Source organism: Peromyscus californicus, unplaced genomic scaffold (assembly GCF_007827085.1).
Source record: "Peromyscus californicus insignis strain IS unplaced genomic scaffold, ASM782708v3 Scaffold_4__1_contigs__length_199733344, whole genome shotgun sequence".
NCBI classification, from domain to species: Eukaryota; Metazoa; Chordata; class Mammalia; order Rodentia; family Cricetidae; genus Peromyscus; species Peromyscus californicus.
Genome location: NW_026294562.1, coordinates 193,227,443 through 193,242,281, shown reverse-complemented (window position 1 = coordinate 193,242,281; position 14,839 = coordinate 193,227,443). Strand labels below are relative to the sequence as shown.

General features: G+C 37.8%; 1 pseudogene; it reads right to left on the bottom strand.

Annotated features, from left to right (window-relative positions):
* Nucleotides 1–1,068: 1,068 nt before the first annotated feature.
* Nucleotides 1,069–14,561, bottom strand: LOC128124276 (zinc finger protein 54-like; annotated as a pseudogene).
* Nucleotides 14,562–14,839: the final 278 nt, after the last annotated feature.

Sequence of the window (14,839 nt, the reverse complement as noted above, 5' to 3'; positions counted from 1 at the left end):
GAGAAGTTGTAGAGAGGAGAAAAGTTCTAACTATGTAATAAATTCAAAATTATAAATCTAAAAACTAAAATAAAACAAATAACAAACAATTACAAACCCAGACTAAAACCAAAACAAACAAATGAGATACATATCTATTTGGGAAAGCAGACTAGGATTTCTTTAAGCCTCCATGATGCCCTAGCAACAATGACAGTCATGAGGCATAGAAATGAAAACTAATGTTGACATAATGTGGGGAGAGGAGATCAAACACTGCTATGGGAGTGAAAATTAGAGAACGAACATTTGAAATCAGTCCCATATTCTCAAAACAATGAATAAATGAAGGGAATAAAACTACTGTGCTACCCAGTTACAGCACTGATGTTGACACTATTCCTGTGGAAAACATTACAAACATCTACTAGTGGCAGATAAAGAATTAATGAAAACCAAAGATGGGAACCAACAATGTTTATCTTGGTGAACCAACGAGGTTCTGTTTGTTTTCACTTTTTGGGGTCCTTTTTCCTGCATGTATGTCTGTGTACCGTGTGTGATCCTAGTGCTAGCAGAGGCGAGAAGAGGGCTTTTCACATCTAGGAATTGAGGTTACAGGTTGAGTGCCCATGTGAGGGTGCTGGAAATACAAGGTGAGTCTTCTGAAAGAGCACACAGTACTCTAAAGCACTGAGTCATCTCTAATGCTAAGTGGACTGAAGAGTTTTATTGGGGTGACCTTCCAACTGGTGGTGAGAAGTTACTTATAGAATCACAAAGGACTCAGAGACAGCTGCATCATCCTGTCAAGGAGAATCCTATTGAACGGAGAAACCTGGGAAATCACTGCACAGATTTCAGGCAGCTTAAGGAAGGTTGGAAGTGTCTTTCAAGTCACTCACTGCCTCTTCCAGGCAGCTTGTCTTCTTCTCTTGTCTGGTCCAGGCAGTTTTCATAATGTCTGCTCCATGTCTTGTCTGAGCATCTTCTGTGCATGTGAACTTGTCTGACAGTTTCAGTAGTCCTTGCTGACTATATATGCTTGATGCAGGAGGGCACTGATGAATCTTGCCAGTTTCTGTGACTTCATGGAGCTATTAAGTTGTCTGTGAGTTTCTGCAGATTCTCTGCATAATGGGGTATTTCACCTTTCCTCACAAAAATGGCAGTCAACTCTTGTGTCAGAACACCCTTGGGATCACATATCAGATACCCTGCATATCAAATACTTACATTATGATTATATCAGTAGCAAAATTACAGTTAAATAGTATAACAAGAATAATTTTACAGTTGAGTACTACAACTAGGAACATTTTTAAAGTGACGCAACAATAGGAAGATTGAGAACTACTGCCTTGGGATATTCCATTCCTTTATGTAACTTTTAATAGCCTGTATTTAAGGATCATCCTATAAAATAAAAGTGTTTAATCTCAGAGAATATAGATACACAGTGAACACTCCTAGGCTGAACTCCATGGACTTGCCATCTTTCCAATGAGAATTTTACCAACATGTTCAACACTGCTTTATTGATAGTATTTAGGATACAGAATCAACCTAGATGCTCATCAACTGACAAATGGGTAAATCTGAATGAGCTTCCTACTTCAAACTTCTTGCTTTTTGTGTTCAAGTAAGACTACATGTTGAAGCCAGTAAGGCAGAACTATACCTTTAGTGGGGAGATGCAGGAAGAGAGGATGAATAGTATAATGTAGGTGATAGGAAATTAGAGACTGGGCAGAATATTCAAATATGTGGTGCATGGATGGACTGTTGTAAGGTAAACCCAAATGACATGTCCATGAGAAGCTACATGGGAACCTATCATTTTGTAACACAAATAAAAAATACAATGACAAAGGATAGTAGAACACAAGTATTATTAAATATGTGTTATTGAATACTACATGCTAAGTTTTCAACTGGGGATGGGCAGGAAGGAAGGAGGATTTGTGGGCGGGTTAACCAACAGGATGACTGTATGAAGAAGTTTCATGAAATCCTACTGTTTTCCAAGTTAATAGGAAGTATAATTTTAAAACTTTAAACAGAGTTATACCACATGGGTCAATAATGCTGCTCCCAGTCACAGGAATATTAAATGGAACTCTCTGTGCCAAGTACTGATTACCTGCGTAGGAGGTCTCAGAGAGACCTTAAACAAAACAGGACATTGCCAATGCTCTTACTTTAGTTCAGTAAGTGTATGCTGTTCCTAAAGACACCAAATACTTGGTGTGTGTTGTTTTTGTTTGTTTGTTTGTTTGTGTGAGTGTGTGTGTGTGTGTGTGTGTGTGAGAGAGAGAGAAAGAGAGAGAGAGAGAGAGAGAGAGAGAGAGAGAGAGAGAGAGAGAGAGAAGAGAAACGTGCACAATGTAGAATATACCTAGAAACTCTCCCTCATGGTTACATTTTGTAGGCTGCTCTCAGAGAAAAGATGTTAACTGTCTTACTTACCCCTGGACCCTGTATCATACAATGCCATCTTTCTAGGCAAGTTGTTTGTACTGGTATAATGGTAGCATGACTATTTATGGGCGTAATCAATGTCTCTTTTGATTAGATTTCAAAGCTGATCCATAAAGATAAATTCATGCCATGGTAAAAAAACAAAGCTTGGGAAGTACAAAGAGAGAAACTATTGATGTTTCTTTAAGGATCTTTTTGTTAACCTGACCTCTAAATATTTGTGTTTAGAATTATCAATTTTCACTACTCTCAATCTTGGTGAATGAAGTCTCCTCTTGAAATTAGTATTGGGTAATTCAGAGACTCATAACTATTTAGGAAGTAGTAAGAATAACCAACTGTGTAAGATTGGGGCATTTACCATTCATCATGTATGAGGAAGGGATCCATGCGTCTCCTTTATATCCACGAATGTCTAATGGCATTTAATGGAAGCTATGTCATTTTATTTTAAATTGTGGAGTAAACCTTTTCCCATTTTTTTCAGTACTTCAAAATGAAATTGTGAGTTCCCTCAAGTATTTGGTTTTTATTGCTTTGCTTTTTCATTTGGGGTTTCTCTGTGTAGCCCAGGTTGTCTTGGGATATGGACCTTGGACCAGGCTGAACCCACAGAGATACACCTGCTTCTGCCTCCAGAGTGCTGAGATTATGCACCAGTGAGCCCAGAGCCTTGGGGATTTCTAAGTTGTTTGCTAGCATGCCTCTGATGTCACATGCTGCAAGGGCATGTTGGCAGCTGCTTTGGTCAACAGGTTCCAGAGAGGACACAAGGAGTAGGTGAAGGATGGTTGAGTCACACCTTCATGGTTTGGAGAGTCTTTCACAGTGTCTGATTAACAGTCAGGTGCTTCTTTGTTTATAGAAATCAGTTAACACGGATAGATTCATGTTGTTCCAAAACATTGATCATGTCATTTTTGTTTCTGGATATAGGTTTAATATTGTGTTGCATCTTCTAGTCATCATTGATAAATTGTGAAAAAGCAGAGATAACTTTTACAATCATTTTTACTCACCAACCCCATAACCAAACTTCTAAGAATATAGAGGCATATGACTGCCCATTCTCAAGCTAGCAGCTCTTGTGGCTTCAAGGATATTAGACAGAGAAAAATATCTCAGGCCAGCCCAAGCAGACTGCCTTGTTCCAAGTAGTGTTTTGTCAATATTTAGTGGTCAGAGTACTCAAGAAAAATCCTCAGGCCCAATGTGCTGCAGTAATTATTCTATTTATTGCATAAAAATTCACATTTTATTTCATTATAAAATTAATTTATATGTCTATTCCTGGTATTCTTTTAGTTTTGCTCAGACAGTGGCCCTGCACAAGATACTTTACTAAGAAAGGAAGGTCCTGCCACCTCATTGTTTTAATCAATTTTTAACAACAGTCTTTGCCCATCAACATAAATTCCTGTGTAGGGCAGATGTATTTCACCCAATCTATTTTTTTTTGCTGGATATGCCACATCATCACCTAACTGTATAGTAGTACTAGGAGGCTTGTACTTGGCTTTGTTTTTTATATTCCTGAGTAATTACAGGGGCAGATGTTTCAAGAATATCTCAGAGCCTCAACATGAGATCTCTGCCTTCTTTACGTGCATCACAACCCTAAGACAAAAGGAAGATATTCAAGTAGATAATGATATCTCCCCCCAATAGGAGGGGTATAATGCTCAGGACTTTCCTGGGGAATCTTAGAAGCAATACTTTTGGAGGATAATGATTCATAAGAAATTTCTCATCAAAGTAATATCCCAAATATGCTCAAATGTGAATGCCCCCCGCAAGCATGCCACATATGAAGATCAAAGCCTAATATGGCACGGTGGCCATCCTGTGGCTCAGCTCTACTGAATCTGGGTCAAGCAGCTATGCAGACTTTATGACTTTCAAAATTTCCATCAGAAAGGGTTGCACCAATATTGACATCTTCTCTCTTTACAAGTTATCGCCTTCTTTCTATGTTAAGGTTTAGCTCTAGTATGAAGATTTTGAAAGTTAACAAATGATGAGACTTTATTGGAGCATTTTTGTGTTTTCTTTTGGGTTGGGTTTGCTTTGATGTCATCAATGTGAGCACTAGGTAAAGGATTTGTCAAATTGAATGCATTTGGTAACTGTCATTTTTAATGGACAACAAGAAATATGGATTATATATAGTATAATATGGGAAACATTTATGTCATTTCTCAGAAGTATGAGTTTTGTGATGTACAGCTATTGTCATATTTCTTATGTTCTATATTTTGTATTATTATTATTATATTATTATTATTATTATTATTATTATTGTTATTATTATTACTGAGACAGGGTCTTTGTATTTCTGGCAGTCCTGGAACAGACTATGATGACCAGGATACCTCAGACTCACAGATCTGCTTGGTACTGCATCCTGAGTGCTGGATGAAAGCTTGGCATTATTTTCAAATTTTAAATGGAGGGCAAGATAAATGTTTTTATTACACCAATTTCTTGGCATTGGAGATATGGTTTAGTGGGTAAGAGCACTGTTTGTTCCTCCAGAAGACCAGGTTTCAATTTTCAACACACACAATAGCTCACAACTGTTTTAATCCACAGCTTCAGGGAATCTGATGCCCTCTACAGGCCTACACAGGCATCAGACAAACATGGAGTGCACAGAAAATTTTGTAGGCAAAAGTACCCATACACATGAAGAACAATTCACACAGTTACTGTTGTAGAATTTTATTTGAATATAAACTCTGATATTTTATAACTTTTAAAACGTCAATAAGCCCTTTCATAAGTTTCTTATGTTTACATTTCTATTATGCATACTTGTGCTGTTTAAGTAGAGAACACCATAAAAATACCATGTCACATGGTTCACAATGCTGTTTTTCAGTCCTGTATGAACTGTCTGATGTCTTCTGGTACTGAAAAGTGGATATAGGATTTGCATTTGTAAAGTTTCTCTTCAGTATGAATTTCCTGATGTGGTCTAAGTTATGAGCAACTGGTGAAAGACTTGTCACATTCTTTACACCTGTAAAATCTCTCTCCAGTGTGAACTCTCTGATGTCTTCTAAGATTTGACATATAGGTAAAGAATTTGTCACATTCCAGGCATTTTTAAGTTTCACTCCAGTATGAAGTTTCTGATGTTGTCTAAGAAATGAGCATCTAGTACAAGATTTGTCACATTTCCTACATTTGTAAAAGTTTCTCTCTAGTATGTAGTTTCTGATGATCTCTAAGACTTGAACCAGTAGATAAACATTTGCCACATTCCTTACATCTGTAAGGCCTTTCTCCGGTATGAACCTTCTGGTGTCTTTTAAGATGTGAGTACTGGATAAAAGACATGTCACATTCCATACACTTGTAAGGTCTCTCCCCAGTGTGGACCCTGTGATGTCTTCTAAGATTTTCAGAACTTGTAAAGTGTTTATCACATATCTCACAACTGTAAGGTTTCTCTCCTGTATGTATTCTCTGATGCCTTTTAAAATTTGAATTCTGGATAAAGGACATGTCACATTCTCCACATTTGTAAGGTTTCTCTCCAGAGTGAATTTTCTGATGTTGTTTAAGATTTGAGCACTTAGTAAAAGATTTGTCACATTCCCTACATTTGTAAGGTTTCTCTCCAGTATGTAGTTTCTGATGCCTTACCAGAGTTGAACATGTAGAGAAAGATATGCCACATTCCTTACACCTGTAAGATCTCTCTCTAGTATGAACCCTTTGATGTGTTTTAAGTTGTGAGTTTTGGTTAAAGGACTTGTCACATTCCATACATTTGTAAGGTTTCTCCCCAGTGTGAATTCTCTGATGTATTCTGAGATTTGAGCAACGGGAAAAGGATTTGTCACATTCCTTACATCTGTAAGGTCTCTCTCCAGTATGAACTCTCAGATGTCTTCTAAGACATGATTCCCAGGTAAAGGATTTGTCACATTCCATACATTTGTAAGATTTCTCTCCAGTATGAATTTCCTGATGTACACTGAGGCTTGAGGCATTACTGAAGCATTTCCCGCCCATCCCACACTGGTGTGGTTTCTCTCCAATGTAGATTGGTTGTTGCAAAAGACTGTATGTAGAGCTGAAATAATCATCATATTTTCTCTGCCCGTGCTCTTTCTTTTCAGTGTAGAGTCTCTGATCTTTAGTAAGGTTGGAACTCAAATTTAAGAACTTCTCACAGTATTTAGATTTGCAAGGTTCTTCTCCAGTGTGCATGCTTTCATGTCTATGTGGGTTTGAAGACTCAATGAATTTATCCCTGTGATTACTGCACTTGTGGTTATTAGAGTTTTCAGCAGTTTCACTTGTTTTATAACAAGCACATGTGGAGGGATCATAAACCATTTTACCAAGCTCATTACACTGACAAAACTTCTTTTCAGTCTTCACATGTTGATGGACAGGATCATATTTGCAATAGTTCCCTGAAAATGAGTACATCTCAGATTAACAGGGCTGCTATTAAACTTTTGATAAATGAAGGTCGACATCAGTTTTCTCTTATGATAAGTCAACGAGCAACCACTTAGACATTTTTCTTTCACTGTATTTCAATGTATTCTCACAAAAACAGCACAACAGCCTTCAAGGGCCTGTGATTAATAATAAATGACTTGTCTTTATCGAAAATGTCTAATAGCACAAGATGGATCAGGAAACCTTGGAATCAGTAATTAACTTTGTGACACCTTATGACTGTGGGACTGCGGGACAAGGAAAACCTCAGTTACATCTAATAGTTACAACAGGCAGGATGCATCCTGGGGCCATAAAACTACAGTAAGTTAATGATCAGCAATCCTTTCAAGTGGAATTGAATATCACAAAACCATTTTCACCTCTTGCTTTCTCTTTCATTTGAAGACTCCAAGGTTGTCCTGCTAATACTCTAACCCACCATAGTTGTGGATACTCTCTGTTCTCCACATTCCTGGGCAATCTCATTTGCTCTGGACAGGTGTCCAGGTCTACCTTTCATCAACCATATGTCCTGTGAGGTAGCCCATGCACCATGCTATATTTTTTAGAAAGAATACAGAAGTCTAACAGTACTGTGCTTAGTACATGAAATAAAAACAAACTAGAGGAATCTAGGAAATATTTCCAATTTCTCTTTCCCATCAGAATCTTTATTTGTGGAGTACTTCTCAATTTGCACATTTTGAGCTTTTCTCACAATTAAAACTACGTGAATTACCGTGATGTAATTGGAGCTTAAAATATGGGTATAAATATTATATGATACTAAATTTCTGAATGCATTGTGGAATCAAATTAGGGGTGCCTGACACTTGTAACTTGTAAAATAGAAAGAAAAATACTAAATACCATGAAAAAGTTGTTCTCTACTGTCAAACTTTCCCTAGTCTTCTGTTCTGTCTAAGAAAACTTAAGAGAGAGTTTACAACCTATAAAGCCAGCATATAAAAAGGATTACTTAGAAGCAAAATGTCCTCATCCACAGAGACCAGGTTGCTGTAATTCTCCAACATCACATCAATGTACAAAGCCCTCTGAGCAGTGTCCAGGCATTCCCACTCCTCCTGGGAGAAGTCCACTGTCACATCCTGGAATGTCAATGGACCCTGAAACAAAAAAGTTGTTAGACCACATTCTACCAGACAGATTGTTTTCCTGGGTATAAGTAGACTTGAGGAAAGGAGGGATGTAGACAATGAAGACAATTACACAATAAGATGGTTTCAATATAGTCACATCATATGATGGATTTTCTAATTCTGTGGAAACAGGATGACACAATAGGCTCATACACAAAACGACACACATTTAAGGTCTGGACATGGATGTCTATCTATTATGGATGCTGTGTTTATGTCCAACAGGATCACAGTGTACATGTCTCAGAGTGAAAATTCATGATGAGGAAATGTGCTTTAATTGCTGTACCTGTAGATCATAGTAAAAAACTGCAACTCAACATTAAACTGCATATGTATGACCACCTAATTTTTGACAAAGAGGCCAAAACTGCACAATGGAAAAAAGAAAACATCTTCAACAAATGGTGCAGGCATAACTGGATGTCAACATATAGAAGATTGCAAATAAATCCTTATCTGTCACCGTGTACCAAGATTAAGTCCAAGTGGTTCAAAGATGTCAACATAAATCCAGTTAATCTGACCCTGATAGAAGATAAAATAGGAAGTACTCTTGAATGCATTGGCACTGTAGATCACTTCAAATATAATACCAGTAGCACAGACATTGAGAGCAACAATTAATAAATGTGACCACCTGAAACTTAGATGCTTTTTCAGGGCAAAGGACATGGTCCATAAGACAAAACAAGAGCCTACCGAATGAGAAAAGATCTTCCACAACCCCACATCTGACAGAGGGCTGATATCCAGAAACTAAACATCAAAATACCTAACAGTACAATTAAATCAAAGCCTACAGAATGGAAAAAGTCTTCACCATTCCCACAGCTAACAGAGAGATGATATCAAGAAACTACACATCAAAATACCTAACAGTTCAATTAAAAAATGGACTATAGAGCTAAACAGAGAATTCTCAACAGAAGAAGCTCAAATGGCTGAAAGACATTTAAGGAATTGCTCAACATCCTTAGTCATCAGGGAAATGCAAATCAAAATGACTCAAGATACCATGTTACACCTGTCAGAATGGCTAAGATCACAAACACTGAAGACAGCTTATATTGGAGAGGATGTAGAGCAAGGGGAACACTCCCACACTGTTGGTGGGATTACAAACTTGTACAGCCACTTTGGAAATCCGTATGGCACTTTCTCAGAAAATTGGGAATCAATCTTCCTCAAGATCCATTATATGATTCTTGGGCATATACCCAAGGAATGCTCAATCATACCACTAGGACACATGCTCAACTATGTTCATAGAGCATTATTTGTAATAGCCAGAACCTGGATACAACCTAGATGCCCCACAACTGAAGAATAGATAAAGAAAATATGGTACAATAAACAATGGAGTAATATTCAGCAGAGAAAAACAATGACATCAAGAGGTTTGCAGGCAAATGGATGGAACTAGAAAAAATCATCCTGAGTGAGGTATCCCAAACTCAGAAAGACAAACATGGTATGTACTCACTCATAAGTAGATACTAGATGTAAAGCAAAGGATAACCAGACTGCATCTCTTAGCTCCAGGGAGGCTACCTAGTAAAGTGGATTCTAAGAAAGACACAGGGATCGCCCAGCAGTGGAGAAATGTATGAGATCCACATGAGCAAACTGGGGGTGAGGGAGGGTAATGGAGGGCTAGGGTCGGGGGAAAGAGAGCTTAGGCGAGCAGGAGGTCCTACCTGGATCAGGAACAGAATGGGAGAAAAAAGAAAGAGATACTATGATGAAGGAAGACACCATGGGAATTGAAAGAATCAGATTGCTAGAGAGTTCCCCAGGAATTCACAAAGATGACTCTACTATAGTCTACTGGCACTGGTCGAGAGGGTGACTTAGCTGACCTACCCTGGTGATTGGATGGCTAAACACCCTAACTGTCATGATAGAACCCTCATCCAGTGATTGATGGAAGCAGATGCAGAAATCCATGGTCAAGCCCCAGGCAGAGATCCAGGAGCCCAATCAATGATAGAAGGGAGGGATCATATAAGCAAGAGACATGGAGACCATGACTGGAAAAAGTACAGAGACAACTATCCAAACTAGTGGAAACACATGAACTGTGATCCAATGCCCAAGGAACACCCATGAAACTGGACTAGATCTTCTGGATAAGTGAGATATTTGTTTAGCTTAAACTGTTTAGGGGCTGCCAGGCAGTGAGGCCTGGACCTGTCCTCAGTTCATGAACTGGCTTTTTGAAACCTAGAGCCTATGCTGAGAAATTTTGCTCAGCCTTGGTGCAGGGAGAAGGGGATTTGACCTGGCTCAACTGAATATATCAGGCTCTGCTGATACCCAGGGGAGGCCTTGCCTTGGAGGAAGTGGGAATGGAGGGTGGTTTGGGGAGGGAAGGCTTGGAGGTGAAAGGAAGGAGATCAGGGGAATCTGTGGTTGACATGTAAATTGAATAGAAAATCTCTTAATATAAAGTAAAATAACATAAATTTTAGGAAATAAACAAAGAAAAAAAGAAACTGCCACTCAATCAATTCTATGCATTCTCTGGCCTTACATGGTTATATTCTGACATGCTCAGTTTGTATGTTTAAATTCTAAGTCCAATGCCATTCTATTAACGAGCAAAGTGGTACATATGGAAGGTAGAATTTATGGTTGATTAGATAAGCAAAGAAATTTCCTTATTTCCACAAGAACAACAAGTGTAAAAACATTGCATACTGTCAATTTTAACATTGACATGCAAAAAAACAGGTAATATATGGGATTATTTTATAAGCATTTTGATCCACTACCAAGCAGGTAGAAAAATCTGCATCAACCTCATTTGATATAATCTAAAGTTTCCCTAGTACATTATGAATACGCCAACTTAGGCAAATCAACAATTTCAGAAGTTCTGAAGAACATTTCATTTCTGAATAGTTACAAAAATTGAGGAAAGTCTTTTTACAGGATACTTGTTTACAATGCGTGAGAAATACCATCACTTTTCAGTGCTTTTCAAATGTAATAATGCTCAGAAGATCAGTTCAGGAGAAAATATGAGAATTGTTGTGCCTGAAATTTGTAGTTTTTAATGTGTTCCTTTTTAGTAGTTATCCTGTACTGTCTAACAGATTTTAGGTCAGCAGTGTTTATTATTCTTCCTTTATTACAAACTGTCAAACTGCATAGTGGTGACATGTTCTGTCTGAGTTGTGAGTCAAGAATAAATGCAAACCTGGCAGTCAGAATAATTCCCCAAATCTCTGCTTTAAAACTTTGCAGGTTCAGGGTTGGGGAGTAGAGTCATGACTCTCACAGGAACTGATGAGGAAAGCAATCCTGAGGAATGTTCTTTCTGCATCAAATGTGATGGGTTTGTGCACATCAATCAGTCAGTGTCCTCAAGACATTATTTCTGATGCATTCTATGTAATGCTACCTAATGAGTCCCAGACAGTAATGGCTGCACAGTGGGATCCTGTTTAGGCAATAAAAAAAAAAAAGAAATAAAAATGCTGCTCTCAAGCCAGGTGTGGTGGTGCATGCCTTTAATCCCAGTACTTGGGAGAAGAAAATATGTGGAACTCTGTGAGTTTGAGGCCAGTCTGGCCTACAGTGCCACATCTAGAAGAGACAGGACTATACAGAGTCAACTTGTTTAAAAAAACAAAACATAACAAAAACCCCCAAACACTGAACTCTCTAGTTTGGCATGTTCCAACTGAGCATTCTAACCAAGTGTGTGATGTGTGTAGCAATTCTCCTGAGACAAACAGATAGCAGGTGTCAACAAACATGTACAGACATCATCATTACCATGATATTAAACACCAAAGAGAAATAAAAGTAGACCACTGTGGTAGTTTGAATGTAATTAGCCACCATTGGGAGTGGCACTATTAGGAAGTAAGGCTTTGTTGGAGTAGGTATGGCCTTTTGGAGGAAGTGTGTCACTCTGGGAGTGAGATAGGAGATCTCCTTTGTTTAAGCTTCCCTCAATGTGACACTCAGTTGACCTCTTGTTGCCTGGAGATGTAGGACTCTCAGCTACTACTACATCTTGTCTGCCTCTATGCTGCCATGATGATAATGGACTGAAACTCTGAAAATGTAAGCTGCCTCCTCAATTAAATGTTTTCCTTTATAAGAGGTACCATGGTCTTAGTGTGTCTTCACAGCAATTGCAGTCTTAACAAAGTCAACTACAATCTGAATCTACACCCAAGAACATTATATTCATGGTAGGATCAAGCCACTTGTGAAAGCCATGTTCTGCACTGTCTAGTTTCCTTAAATTTTTAGTATTAGGAACCAAGTATTACTTAGCATTAAAAACCAAGCTTTGTCTCTTAAGTACACATAGTGCTAAGATGTTGTGGAAACTCTCATGTGCTTCAATATGAGCTCTTTGTAACCATGATTCAAGGAAGTGGGACAGTTCCTACAAATGAAGCCTACATAACATAGGAGTCTTCACTCACTAATATATAAAGATATAGCCCTTATTCTACAACAATTATACATTACATCAATGTATTTTTTATTCATGTGTTAAAGTGGAAATTTTTTCAAAATTACTAGTCATAATTTCATGTGAGATACTTCTTGGGGGAAAATAATGTGGGAAGGGCAGAATGGATAAAAATGCTCTAAGTGTTGGATTTATGAAATTACATTGTATACCTGTAGTCATAAATACAAAATGGTACAGTCAATTAAAAAAAAGACAATGATAGCCGGGCGGTGGTGGCGCACGCCTTTAATCCCAGCACTCGGGAGGCAGAGCCAGGCGGATCTCTGTGAGTTCGAAGCCAGCCTGGGCTACCAAGTGAGTTCCAGGAAAGGCGCAAAGCTACACAGAGAAACCCTGTCTTGAAAAATCAAAAAAAAAAAAAAAAGACAATGATAGAGTACCCAGAAAGAAAGAAAAATAAAAAAGCTTAGACACTTAATATTTGACAAAGGGGGCAAAATGATACAGCTCAAAGAGCTGTAGACTTTTTAACAAATGGTGTTGGTAAAACTGAACACAGCAGAAGAATGTAATTAGATTCTTATCTTTCATTTGTACAAAAGACCATTTAAAGTGGATCAAAAAATCTCATTTCAAATCAGAAACACATAGACAACTAGAAAATGTAGAGAAGATCCATAGGTATATTGGGATAGGCAAGGCATTATTAATTAGGAAGAACACCAACAACACAGGAGGTGAAACAATGGGACTGAATGAATAGAAAAAAGTTTCTCTTTGGAAACCATCAGCACAGCACACAGACACCCAAGTGATGGAAGAGAATCTGTACCAGTGACATTTTTAAAAGGGGCTCATACCTAGTATATACCAAGAATTACAGAAATTAAATACCAAGGAAATTATACTGCCATTTATAGATGGACAAAGGAGCTGAATAGACATTTTTTAAAGACCAATATACAAATGGCCAATAAATATTGCAAAAGAGTTCAGGATCCCTATAGAGATGCCATCCTGGAATCCCAAATTAAAATTGCTTTGAAATATCACCTCACCCTAGGCTGAAAATGGCTTTCATCAACTAACCAGAAAACAAATGTTAGGCAAGGTGAGGAGAGAAAGGAAGCCTTATTCACTGTGGTTGGGGGTGTGTGAAAATTATACACTCAGTGTGGTAATAAGTTTCAAGATTATTAAAAAAATTGAAGATAGAACTAATGTATGACCCAGCAATGTCAATCCTGGAAACACAATTTGAATATTCCACACCCCACTACAGAGACCTTTATACTCCACATTCACTGCTACTGCCTTCAGCATGGCAAAGTATTAGAATTAACCTAATTATATGAAGACTGTACACATACATAATGGAATACCATTCAGCTGAAGAGAAAATTGCAGGAAAATTGTTAGACATAGAAATTGTAATATTAAGTTCGGTCACACAGTGCCAGAAAGAAGAAATCGCATTTTACCTCATATGCAGAAAAAGGTCAATAATATGTGTCTATGAGAAACAAAATACATGGGGGCTTAGCAGAACATGGAGAAAAGAGATCAAGAAAGCTTAAATAACAGGGCTGTGGTAGGACTGAATACAGGTAATGAACAACAGTTGTGAAACAGTATATAAAACATTTTTCTAGCTGTTATTCTTCCAAAGTAATTTTTCTTTTTTTCTGATAGATAAGTTGATAAAAAATATATTCAATAACAAAAATATAAAGCCCCGTTTGAAAGACTCCAGAGCTTAAGTTCCCAATGACTACTCTAACTAAACAAAATTGCAATATTTGTACAGTACTTGTACAGTAATTGAGTCCAGTTAATTTCAGTGTGTGTGTGTGTGTGTGTGTGTGTGTGTGTGTGTGTGTGTGTGTGTGTTTATTTGCAACAATTGTCATACTAAAATTTAAAATATTGTCAGTAGCAGAAAATTAAAGGTTTGCAATATCTGAACATATAATATTTCTAGAAAACGAGGCATGACCACTGACCTGGAAAATGCTTACTGAAGAATCTGCCATTTCTTTCTATTTCTTTTCTCTGAGTTTCTCTTTCAGGAACAAGGAATAGATGACTTGCTGACCTTTCATATAAGGGGTCAAAATGAAAAGGAAAAAATTAATACTAAAAGCTGTAGTACAAATTCTTGTTGGACTTATTAGTAAAAACCGAAAGTCTGATATCAGGGGGAAAGCTGAAAGATCAGAGAAGCATCACAGCCAGCGGCTAGTTCTTAAACCTGTGAGATTCTCCAACTGGAAGAGTGCTGAGCTCCTGTCTCCTTCACCTCATGTTCCTT